Below are 13,076 nucleotides of genomic sequence, written 5' to 3'. Positions count from 1 at the left end.
TAATTTGCCTATGTAACTACCACATTCAGGACATGTCATTTTCATCATTCAAATATACTATTAATACCCTTTGTAGTCAACCCCAATTTTTACCCATCTCTCAGGTAACTATGGATAAATTTTATAATTTTATATATTGGACTTTTGTTTTCTGGATTATTTATGACTTCTTTCATTCAGTATATTATATTTGAGGTTCTTTCTATGTTGTTGTATGTATATACCAAATTTTTAGTTTGGTTACTAATACAATTTTTTCAGAAATTTTCTAGTTTCTTCACAATACTCAGTTTACAAGAGATAAGAATTTAATAGGAAAATTAATTAAACTGCTTTATTTTGATCAAATAAAATCTAAGACATGATAAGATTATACAGTTAACCCTTGAACACAGGTTTTTTTAAAAAAAATTTTAACAACTTTTTTTGGGGGGAGTGGAAGTAATTAGATTTGTTTATTTATTTTAATGGAGGTACTGAGGATTGAACCCAGGACCTCGTACGTGCTAGGCACACACTCTATAGCTGAGCTATATCCTCCCCACCCACAACCACAGGTCTAAACTGTGTGGGTCCATTTATGAACAGCATTTTCTCAGTGGTAAGTACTACGATACTCCACGATCCATGGCTATTTGAACCCACAGATATGGAACAACTGTGGATAAAGAGGGGCTATCAATTATATACTGACTTTTGTGCAAAGAGTTGGTGCCCCAACCCTCGTGTTGTTCAAGGCTCAACTATACTATTAGAAAAGACAGTTACAATGAAACACAAACCTATTCATTGAATTTTGAATGTTAATACTGGTAGGGAAAAATCTTGAAATGTAAGAGTGGTGATCTTAAAATATATTTAAAAAAAGAGTTTTATTCAGAAGAAAAGAAATCTATAGAGATTCTTTTCTTAAGAAGGCTGCATTATAGTTGGACGTACCTGCATTTCAATCTTGGCTCCATCACTTGTAAACCAAATGATTATTCCCAAGTCACACAATCAATCCAGACCTCCAGTTCCTGCAAAATGGAAAAAAAAATAAGTAAATACTTATTTCTTTTAAGGTTGCAGTAAGATTAAATGAGGAAATTTATGTAAGGCAACTGGCACACACAGTACATAGTAGGTACTCAATAGGTATAAAGTTTTCTCAACAATTATTATAATAGAGCCCATAAATTCCTCCACAGCCTTATATTATTTTGCCTCACTACAGCCAAAAACTGCATAATGCCTCACCTAGAAGTTTTATAAACCAAAATTTGATGAACTATCGACTCTCCCAATAACAAACACAAGCCTATAACATACTTTTTTTTTAATTGAAGTCATACCCACAACTACTGCTCTTTGCAACTTTGCCTTCAACAGCAGTCAGTAATTCACACATTCATTCATTCACAGTATTCAGCCATTATGTGTGGGCACTCCCCTGAACACTCATTTTATTCAGATCTCTGCTGGGTTTCATTTAATCGGATAGGCTTTGGGGAGAGCCCAGTCTGACATAGTTCTACTTTCCATCCTCTTTCCATTTGCTTTTATTTCCTTTGTTTCCCTTACACACACACACACACACACACACACACGAGTTTGTGTTCCCTTACTAGAATGTGTGCTTCATAAGAATAGGGATTTTGTTTTGTTTGCCGCTGTATGCTCAGCACCTGGAAAAAGATTCAGGGGCAGAGTAGAGGCGCAATGAATGTGTATTGATCAAATCAATGGGAATACAGTTTTGACAAAATCAAGAAACTCACCATGACTCAGGGCTCTGGAGTCACGGATCTTTGCCTTTAATCTCAAGACAGCCCATGGCAGCCCTCTCTGTTGACCTATTTTTATTTCTTAGTTATTCACAAAGTTTGAATAGCTACTGCTGCTTTTCTTTCCTCTGCTCTCTGAAGTCCTTCAGTCTAAGCTCAAGCTGCCATCTTGTTCTCTCTTTCTTTTCTCTACAGAGCAAGTCCAAGGGCTTATGTCCAGATGGATCCACTACTCATGAGACCATTAATCATAGCCTTTGTTCATATTTTTGCCACTCTTGTTGTATATTTTTCATTTGGAAAATAAATTATCCTAGATCAAGCTTAGTCAAGGAAAAAGATCCAACTGAATGTAGCCAAAGTTTCCAATTTAGATAAAAACACTAGGAGTTGGTGAACTTGAAATAAAAGGTCTTGGAAAAAATCACTTGTAATCTATTATTTTTCTCCAAGATAGTTTTAGTCCTCTAGAAATAACGGCTATGTTTAGGGAAAATACACCATTTTAGATGTCATGAAATATTTTGTAATATTATGTTTTTAAAAATAGAATTCAAACAAATTCATTAACTCAGGGTAGAAGTGTGTGTTTTAAAGTATCATGGTAAATAATTTTTTCTACAGACAATATTATTCATATATATTCATACATATATATGCTAAAGTTACTACTCTAATTTTTTAATTTTTATTTGGCACAGTGACCATGAATTTTATTCTGATTTTGTCTAGACTGAAGTTGGTACCATATTCAATTAAGAAAAATTCTACCTTACTTTAAAAATTCTACTTTACATTCCTATTATTATTGTACCAAAATTTTAACAAGCTTAGAAAACATGTTACACTCTTCTTTTCAGAGAAGGAAATGACACTCCTGTTTTCTGAATTCCAAGTTTGTATGTTATTTTTTGTTTTTCTTTACTTAAGTTATTGAGTTTTGGACCCAAGAGATAAATGATTTTTATCTCTGTATCCTCACTGTTTGAAAAGGAAAAGAAAAAAAATAAACTAAGATACTTTTTCTTGTACTAAACAAACAATTTTACTCTGGATTTTAGGATTGTCAGCAGGCTTAGAGGAAGGACAACAAATAATTCCACTTTTTCCTTTAGGAATTAGTTTTAATCTTTATAGATTCCAAGTACATCAAGTTTGTCTTTATGACAAGTATTACTGATGAAGAACAATAATTGTGATTTGTTTTCTTAAACCCAGAATGTGTTAGCTGTATATTCCTTTGTTTTCAAATTGAATATGAGTTTATTACTCTGCTTTCTGACAGTCCTGTTCTAGATATAAATGGGTGAAAATCAACACGTCTATGATGAGTACTATCTATCTTTGCAGCTGTAGAGGAGCCAGAGAAACCCTTGAGGCATAAAGGTAAGGTGAGTTGGGGGAGACTTCACAGAGAGGTGATTGTGTAGTTGGCATGTGAAGGCTCATATAAATGCTTCTCAGTGAAAACAGATAAGTAGTAGAGAAAGATGATCCAGATAAAGGAAACATCTCGTATCAACACAGAGCCCTGAGCTTATTCCGGCAATGATAAGAATTCCTGAATGGCTCTCAGGATGTATAAATATTAAAGGATGCAGCCAGAAGGATAAATTGAGGTCACATTGAGAAAATCCTTATTTGTGCAACAGCTATATAGAATTTGAACTTTCCCTTCTGTAGTAGGTATCTTTAGGTAGTGTTAGGATCCAATATGTGTTAAAGAAAAGTCACTTGGCAGAAGCTAAAGAACAGAATTTAGTAGCATATAAAATTCATATTAATACATAACAGATTATCCCAGTCAACTACCACAGTTCGCCCTCTGTCTTCTGGTGATTTGTGTTCTTTCCACATTCAAAATATACTTAGTCTTTCTTAAGACCTCCAAAAGTCTCATTCCATTAAAGCATCAGCTCTCAGTCCAAAATCTTATCTGAGTCAGATCTAGGTGCAGAGAAGGCCCTTGGGGCATAGCTCCTTTAGGATAGCTCATTTAGTACACTTCCTCTTGGCCTGTGAAAATAAGAATATAAGTTCTCTGTCTTCCTCTACCCATTACTAATGGCAGGACTAGCATAGGTTAATCACTCTAGACATACCTGTTCAAAAAGTAGACACATTTGAAGGCACAAAGAAGCAACCAATCCACAATAGTTCTAAAATCCAGCTGGAAATTTTATTGGTTAGGACTCAAGTTCTGGGAAAAATTATCTATTGCTTTAAGCTTCATTCTCTGGGCTCTTGGTTCAACCCTTTGAGTTATCCTTTTTTTCATTAAAAAAAGTACCACATCTGTGGAACTAAGTAGCTTCTTTACCAGTCAGCTTTTTGCCATTAAAAATGTGGAGGCCAAAGTCCTCTTTGCTTTTTCTTTTACTATCTTATCCTATTCAGTCCAACCTGGTGCTGTTCTGCATATATAACTCTTAAAACCTTTGTGGATCTTCTATGAACCTCATTCAGATTTAATACACTAGGCAGATTCCAGAGCCACAAAACACTTCAAGATAAGCCTGTCCCTCCCTTGAGCTCCTTCTAAAATGGCTACAGAGCAATGCCCTTAAGCTTCCTAAAACTCCTATTTTTTTGATTGACAGGCTCCCTGAGGCACCTTCTTGCATCTAACTGAATAATAATCAGACTGGATATTGTCTTTCTGAGATCTTAATAAAAGATGTTGCAGTTATACCCTTGACATCATCTTTGGACCATATTTTTTTCCAGCAGATCCTGGACTGAACATTTGCTTAGAAGTCATTTCTTAATTTTTACACCATTTGACATTTGCAAAGGATGAACATTTGCAAAACCATCAAGTCCTGACTCGCTTTTATTTTACAGTCTTTCTTTTAGTTTCTCTCTCTCCTCTATTAACACCACGAAGAAACCAGATGTCACTTTAAAACTGGTTAAAAATCTCCTTAGCTATATTACCCAGTTAATTAAGTGTATTTTCAACTTTCCACAGAATTGTAAATAAGAAGGTTACTAAACTTTCTGCCACTACATGAGAAGGCTCTCTCTTCTTTCAGTTTTCAATAATTTTTGACTTGCTTTCCTATAAGCACTTATAGAAGATTGTGTTAAATGTCACCCACAGCCTTATTTGAGGTTCAGAAACTCCTCCAAGTCATTGCAGGCTTTCACCAGCACTATTCTCAAGAGTTCACTACCTGATTCCAAAGCCATCTCCACATTTTAGGTATTTTATTAGGAAGACATCTCACTTCTAGTCATCAAGCCTATATGTATGTCTTTTATTGCTGTATAATAAATTGCCTTATGCTTTGCAGTTTAAAATAATTTTTAAAAAACACTTTTAATAGATTTTCTGTGGGTCAGGAATCTGGGAGTGGTTTTGCTGGATGGCTCTGGCTCAGGGTCTCTCATTAGTTTTTATTTTTTTTTTTTTGTCTAGGAATTTAGTCATCTGAAGGGATTGGAAAATCTACTCAATAACATGAATAGCTCAATAACATGACAAGGACACTCAATTCTTCATCACATGAACCATTCCCTAGAGATATTCAGCCAACATGGAAGCTTTCTTCCTTCAAAATGAGTGAGAGTGTGTGAAAGACAACACTAAAGACAGAAGCTTCAGCTGCGTATAAACTAATTTCAGAAGTAACATACCATCATTTTTGTTATATGCTGTTGGTGACACAGTCCAGCTCTGGTAAATATGGGAGGTGACTACACAAAAGTTGTGAATCCTAGGAGGCAAGGATCATTAGGAGCCATTTAAAAAACTATCTACCACAATAAGACACTTATAATGAGCTAGGGAAAATCAAAATCTGTTTTAAAATTTTAAGTCTAATGAATAAAGTGACAGCAGTGAGGATTAGAGAGGAGAAATGGATTTGAGAATTATTTCAGAATTTGAATAGCCTGTACTCTACTTATTAACAAAGTACTTATTAAGAGCCATAGAAAGGGAAGAGAAATAACCATGTGAACATTCATAGAGGGGAATGTGATTAACTGATTGAATTCATGGCCCTAATTTTCCTACCCACTTACTTCCTTGACTTTCAATAGTGCCCTCCCACATAGACTCTGGGATTGGTCATATGACTCCATTTGGCCAAAAGTATATAAGCAAACTTGGTTCACCATAGTCTTGAAAAAACAGATTTTCTGCTTTTTCTTTTGAACCTGCTTATTTTTGTGGGGAACTAGAGTTCAATTTTGTGGACTGAAAGTCAATTTACCAATAAATATAGGGATTCTCTTAGTAGATTGCCAATATGATTCCCTAAATTGAAAAAATAAATTTGAAATTATTTGGATTTGGGGTTATCTTTATTAGTGTCTCTAGAATAGTCATCTGTATCCTTCACTGTCTTTCTCAGGCCTCTTAAAAACACTGAGAAGCTTTACTGTCAAAACTTGATCACTTCTAATGTTCTAGGGAAGTTCTCTTGTGTGTCTGGAGTAAAGAAAGGAAAAACATTCTCCTGTTATTTGTGTTTCTTTGCTAAAGGATGTGTCTTTGAAATAGGATAACTTAATGCTCAAGTTTTATGCTTTAGTGCTAGTTCTCATAAAACTAATAGCATTTGTACCACTATTGTTCCACTAACAAGTCTTTTACCTTAAATTTAATTCCATTTTTTTTTTCCAACAGCTGGGAAAACTGCCTCAACTGCAAAACCATAAATGATTAACTTTACCTGTTTCTTAATTTGAGTTTGGTTTATGAAAACAATTGAGATCTGTTGTCAGAAAATGCAGAAGCTACAAAGTCTTTAACTTAAGGTATGCATAATTTTAATATGACTACAACTTAATGAAGTGAGTAGTGGGTACATTACTCATTTTTATGTTTGAACTTCAGACCCTCGTTTGTATACTTTTCTCTATGGTACTCAGTCAGGGACTCAATAAAATACATTTTTTCTTTGCCTGCTAGATCGTTGTTAGGTTCTGCCAATGGAGAACACTAGAAGAGATTGGGTGTAGGAGGAAGACAAATTCTTCTGTGTGATGATTAATTTTACATGAGAGCCTGACTGGGCATGAGTACCCAGCTATGTGTTTGTGTGGTGTTCTGAGTGTGCCTGTGAGAGTGTTTCTGGGTGGAATTAACATTTGAAATGGTAAACTGTCTAGAACAGATTGTTTTCCTGAATGTATGTGGGACTCATCCAATCACTTAAAAGCCTGAATAGAACAAAAGGCTGAGTAAGAGGGAACCTCTCCTGTCTGACTGCTTTCAAACTGTGACATAATTATTTCCTTTCTTGTGTTTGGGCTCATATGGAAACTTCAGCTCTTCCAAGCTCTTATGCTTGCCAGCATTTTAATTAGATCTACAACATCAGCTCTCCTGGGTCTCCAACTTACCAACAGCAGATCCTAACCTCCATAATTACTTCAGTCAATTTCTTGTAATATACACCTTTACTGTATGTTATATAATACATATCATATATTACAGATATACACAAACATATATATGACCATAAAGAAGACAAGCATGCCCACTTTCACTGCCCCTATTAAACACAGTACTGGGATTCCTAGCCTGTGTGATCAAGCAAGGAAAAAATAAATAAAGGCATCCAAGTTAGAAAGGAAGAAGTAAAACTGTCTGTTTGCAGATGACATCATCTTACATAAAGAATTTACTAAAGGTTCCACCATGAAACTGTTATAACTAATAAACCCATTCAAGTTACAGGATAAAAACTCTACATACAAAAATCAGTTGTATTTCTATACACTAACAATAAATTATCTTAAAAAGAAATAAAAAAAAAAAAACAATTCCATGTTCAGTAGCATCACAAACAATAAAACTCTTAGGAATAACTTAACCAAGGAGGTGAAATATCTGTACACTGAAAGCAATGAGAAATTGATGAAAGAAATTGAAGAAGACACAAACAAGCAGAAGATATCTTATATTCATAGATTGAAAAAATTAATAGTGTTCAAATGTCCAAACTACTCAAAACCATCTATAGCTTCAATGCAATTCCTTTCAAAAATACAATGACGTTTTTTACAGAAATTTTAAAAAAAATTGTAAAATTTATATGGAATCACAAAAGACCCCAAATAGCCAAAGCAATCCTGAAAAAGAAAACCAAAGCTGGAGGCATCACACTTGCTGATTACAAACTACATTACAAAGGTATAGTAATCAATGTGACAGTATTGGCATGAAAACAGACAAATAGATCAATGGAACAGAACTGAGAGCCCAGAAATAAATCCATGCATATACAGTCAACTGATATTTTATGAGGGAGTCAAGAATATTCAATAGGAAAAAGATAGTCTCTTCAATAAAAAGTGTTGGAAAAACAGTATTGCTACATGTAAAAGAATGAAAGTAGATCTATATCTTATACCACTCACAAAAATTAACTCTAAATGGATTAAAGTTGTAATGGATTAAGATCTGAGACTAAAACTCCCAGAAGAAAACATAGTCAAAAATCTCCTTGACACTGGTCTTGGCAGTGGTTTTATGGATATGACACCATAGGCACAAGGAACAAAAGCAAAAATTATCAAGTGTTATCACATCAAATCAAAAAGCTTCTGTGCAGCAAAAGAAATAATTATTAAAATGAAAAGGCAATGTACAGAATGGGAAAAAAATATTTGTAAGTCACATATCTGATGAGGTGCTAATAGCCAAAATATATACGAAACTCATAAAACTCAATAGCACAAAACAAATAACCCAACTGAAAAATCATAAGAGGACATAAATAGATGTTTTTCCAAAGAAAATATGCCCCCATTCTTTGAGTTGTGTGTTTACTTTTGGATATTGTCTTTTGATGCACAAAACCTTTTCATTTTGATCAAATCCAAATGTTTATGCTTTCTTCATTGTGTGTTAATTTACATATCTAAGAAATTGTTGCTTAATCCAAGGTCATAAAGATTTATACTTGTGTTTTCTTCCTTCAGTTTTATAGCTTTATCTCTTACATTTATATCTTTTATAAACTTGAGTTAATTTTTGTGTATAACATGGGGTCCTACTTCATTCTTTTGCATGTGGCTATCCAGTTATTGCAACACCACTTTTAAAAGACTATGTTTTCCTCATTGAATTGTGCTGGCATCCTTGTATAAAATCAATTGATCATAAATAGAAGGGTTTCTTTCTGTACTTTCAATTCTATGTCATTAATTTATATCTGTCTTTATCATATTGCCAAACTGTCTTGATCACTATAGCTTTGTAATAAGTTTTGAAATCAGGAAGTGTGAGTCTTCCAACTTTGTTCTTTTTTCAAGATGAATTTGACTATTCTGGATTCCTTAAATTTCTACATAAATTTAAGGATCAGCTTAACAATTTCTGCCCAAAAAAGACATCAGGGATTTTGGTAGGAATTGCAATGAATTTGTAGATCAAACTAAGTATTAGATCCTTAATATTAAGTCTTTCATTTAGTGAACATAGGTACTTTCCATTTGTTTGGACCTTCTCCTTTATTCTTTTAACAATGTGTTGTAGTCTTCAACATATGTCTTGCAATTTTTTAAAAAATAAATTCTTGAGTTTTATTCTTTTTGATGCTATTATAAATTGAGTTTTTATTCCATTTTTTCTGATTATTCAATTTAAGTGTATAGAAATACAATTAATTTTTGTCTATCAGTTGTGTACCTGCATAGTTGTTGAACTAATTTATTAGTTCTAAGAATTTTTTTAGGGAATTCTTTGGGACTTTTTGTATACAAGATAATGCTAACAGTAAATAAAGGTAGTTTTTTTTTTTACTTTCTTTTTCCTATGAGTACACTTTTCATTCCTTTATTCATTTTCACCTAATTACCTTGGCTAGAACCTCTAGTACAATATGAACAGAAATTTCAAGAGTGGATATACTTGTCTTATTCTTGATCTTAGAGAGAAAGCATTCAGTGTCACACCATTAAGTATGATAATATCTGTGGATTTTTCATGATGCCATTACCAGATTGATGTTTACTTCTTTTCCTAGTTTGTTGAATATTTTTGTCATTAAAGGGTGTGGCTTTTTTCAATTTTTTTTTTTTTTTTGCCTGTTGATATTATCATGTGGTTTTTTGCCTTTTAGTTTGTTGATACAGTGTGCTACATTGAATGATTTTTCAATTTTAAATCAACTTTGCTTTTCTATGATAACCCTACTTGCTTGTGATGTATAATCCTCTTTATATGCTGCTGAATTGAGTTTGCTAGTATTTTGTTGAGTACTTTTTTATCTATATTTGAAAGGGATCTTGATCAGTAGTTCAATTTTCTTGTGATTTGTGATGCCTTAGTCTAGCTTTCACATCAGGGTAATATTACTTTGTAAAATGAGTTGAGAAATGTTCTTTCCCTCTTATATTTTTAGTAGAAGAGCTTTGTGAAGCACTGTTAATTCTTCTTTAAATGTTTGATCAAATTCACCAATGAGAACAACTTGGCCTGAGATTTTATTTGTGGGAATTTTTTTTTTTTACTATTAATTTAATACCTTTATTTGTTAGTTATTTCTGATTTTCTGTTTATTCTTGTGTCAGTTTCAGTAGTTTGTGTCTTTCCAAGAATTTTTAAATTTTACCTAAGTTATTGTTTGTAGACATTGCCTGTTTTTAGTCAGTCAAGGTAAAGTTTTGACAATTTTATTTGTTGTTTCATAGAACAAGCTTTTGTTTTCATTGATTTCCTCTATTTTTTTCTGTGTCTACTTCATTTATTCTTACTCTAATCTTGAACATTTGGTTGTGTTCTCATTAATTTATTGAGAAGTATATTTTCTCTGCCATTTAAGCTGACACAATCTCACAAACCTATACTTGCAATAAAAAAAAATTATGTTTACTCATCCTGGCTACACTCAGCTCTCAACTGCCTAGATAAGAGTAATGTATCTCTGACATCTGTCTTCCATTTATCAGAGTTTCAGCTCATTATTTTAGGTACACAGACATTGCCTTTTAGTAATTTTTCTATTTGTATTCCCTCTGTAAAGGGCACACCTATGAAAAATACTACTTTCCCAGGTCTAGGAGAATTAATCTTTAGTCAAAGCAATGAATTACCTACTTCCAACTCTAAACCTAACTAGAAAATTCTTTTCTGTAGTCCACTATAATATAGAGCAAAGTATAGTATCTTTGAAGTCATATATAACTGCTTACTATTTCATTTATTAGCCTTTCTACTTATCAAATGTGTAAAATTGTTAATATATATGTGAATTACCATATGGATTATTAAATGAGTGAATGGGTCTATAACATACTTTGTGAAGAATGTGTAAGTTCTTAAGAGTTTAACATGAGTTATCTCACTTATATATCATTTGTGCATAGCACATTGTGTGATATTATATAAGTAAGAGCAACTAAGATTTGCTGTGCTTTTAAGCAAGAGAGGGCTTTCGAATATCTTATTTTGTGTACCCTGTGTAATACGCTGTAAGGACATTATTACTATTATTATTATTATTATTATTATTATTATTATTATTATTATTATTATTATTATTATGCTATCTAGAGAAAACTTTGGTGATATTAATTTACAAATCAATGCTCAGGGTCCAGGTTCTGAATACAATCCCAGACTTTTTTCCATTTCTTCTCACCATTCTAAATTAGCTTGTTTATTGACTGCTTGATAAATTGATTATGTAATGAGTACATCAGTAAATTATATATGAATTTGAATATCATAAGATTTTACAAGGTAGTTCTATCTAACCCACTTTGAGTTTTTGATAAAGTTTGTAAAGCTTAAACATGCCTGAAACATGTAGAATAATAACATACTCTTTTTTGAGGTTTCAGGAAAATAAACATGAACCAATGCCTTGACAGCATTTGTTTCTCCCTATTCACAACATATAGATTTGGAGAAGAATTCAATTGTATTACCTTTTTGGTTCAATACAATTTAATAAATTTCTTCATATCCTAGCATTCTGTGTGCAGGATTATAATGAGGTATGCACTACTAAAGATCAATGTAGGGGATCAATTAACTTAGAATCAAACCCAGCACTAGGAATTGGCAGTCCTGGTGGAAAGAACCACTGTGCTTCAATGTATCTCCAGTACCACTTTCTAGCTCAGAAGTTATGGCATTTTCCCCTGCTGTGGATCTTCTTGCTACAAGGGCTAGTGTGTTCTGCATATGATTTGGCTTGTTCTCAAAGACATGTTTGCTGTCTTAATGAGTTCTCAAGAGACAGTAAAGAAAGTGGGCTTCTCATTTGCAGGGCTCACAGTAATTTAAAGCATTCATTATAAAGCTACTTCATGTGAATTCATCTTTCATATAAAGTTAATTTGGTCTGAAATTGCACACAATATTCAAAGCCTAAGCCCCAAGTCTTATGTCTTAAAGAAAAATAAATCAATTGAGAATGTACACAACAATGGAACTATGATATAGTATTCCTGGTGTAATAGAGATATTTCCAATTCAATAATATTTAGAGTTAACTTTCTGAAAGGTTGTGACATTGACTTTCTTATTTGCACAGAATTGAAAACAACATGCAATTGGCTATCTGGGGTAAATGTTTCATTTGTTAAGACAATATTTCTTGCTTATTAAGTGTTAATCCTTACAAAACTTGGCTCAAACTACAGATTCAAATATATGCAGAATGATGTCAAAATAAATGTGAATGCATTATATTATTTTACCTACAAGCTAATTGTCAGACAAACAAGAAAACATATGAAATATTAAGTGATATCCGTAAGGGGAAAAATGACCATTATCTACAGTTGTTTCACAGTGGTTATAAATATTGTACATCCAGAATATAAAGTTTATTTTTGTTAATATTTTAGAGGGCTTTGGGTCCTTTCAGTTCAATCTCCAATGTCTTTTTTTTAACATGTGCATAGTAGTAGACTCCTAATTCACACTTTACACATGCAGAAAAGATAATTTCTTTGAAGAATCTTTTCCAAAGAATTGTCTAACTGATCTCAATGAATATCACCAAAGTTCTTTATTTAAAATAAAATAGGAAAAGAAAAAAATATATATGTTTATGTGTGTAATTTTGATTTATTTGGTTTAAATGGATTAGAAATTATTATATGCTATACAATTTTGGTTGTTTTGCTACTGTGAGGGATTAAATGAGTTTTATGTATTTCTGAGTAACTTAATTTTTTCAGCCCCTGAAGCCATATAAATCTTTTTTTTAATAGGAAAGCTTTAAATTCTTAAAAATTTCAGCTTACCCGCACCTTGCTAGTTTAAGAGGATTTTCTGCTTGAAAAAAAATCTCAGTCTTGCCTATGAAATAGCAACAAAAAATGATGGGAAAATGT

This window comes from Camelus bactrianus, chromosome 29, assembly GCF_048773025.1.
Source record: "Camelus bactrianus isolate YW-2024 breed Bactrian camel chromosome 29, ASM4877302v1, whole genome shotgun sequence".
Classification (NCBI taxonomy): domain Eukaryota; kingdom Metazoa; phylum Chordata; class Mammalia; order Artiodactyla; family Camelidae; genus Camelus; species Camelus bactrianus.
Note: the sequence above shows the minus strand (reverse complement) of the source record.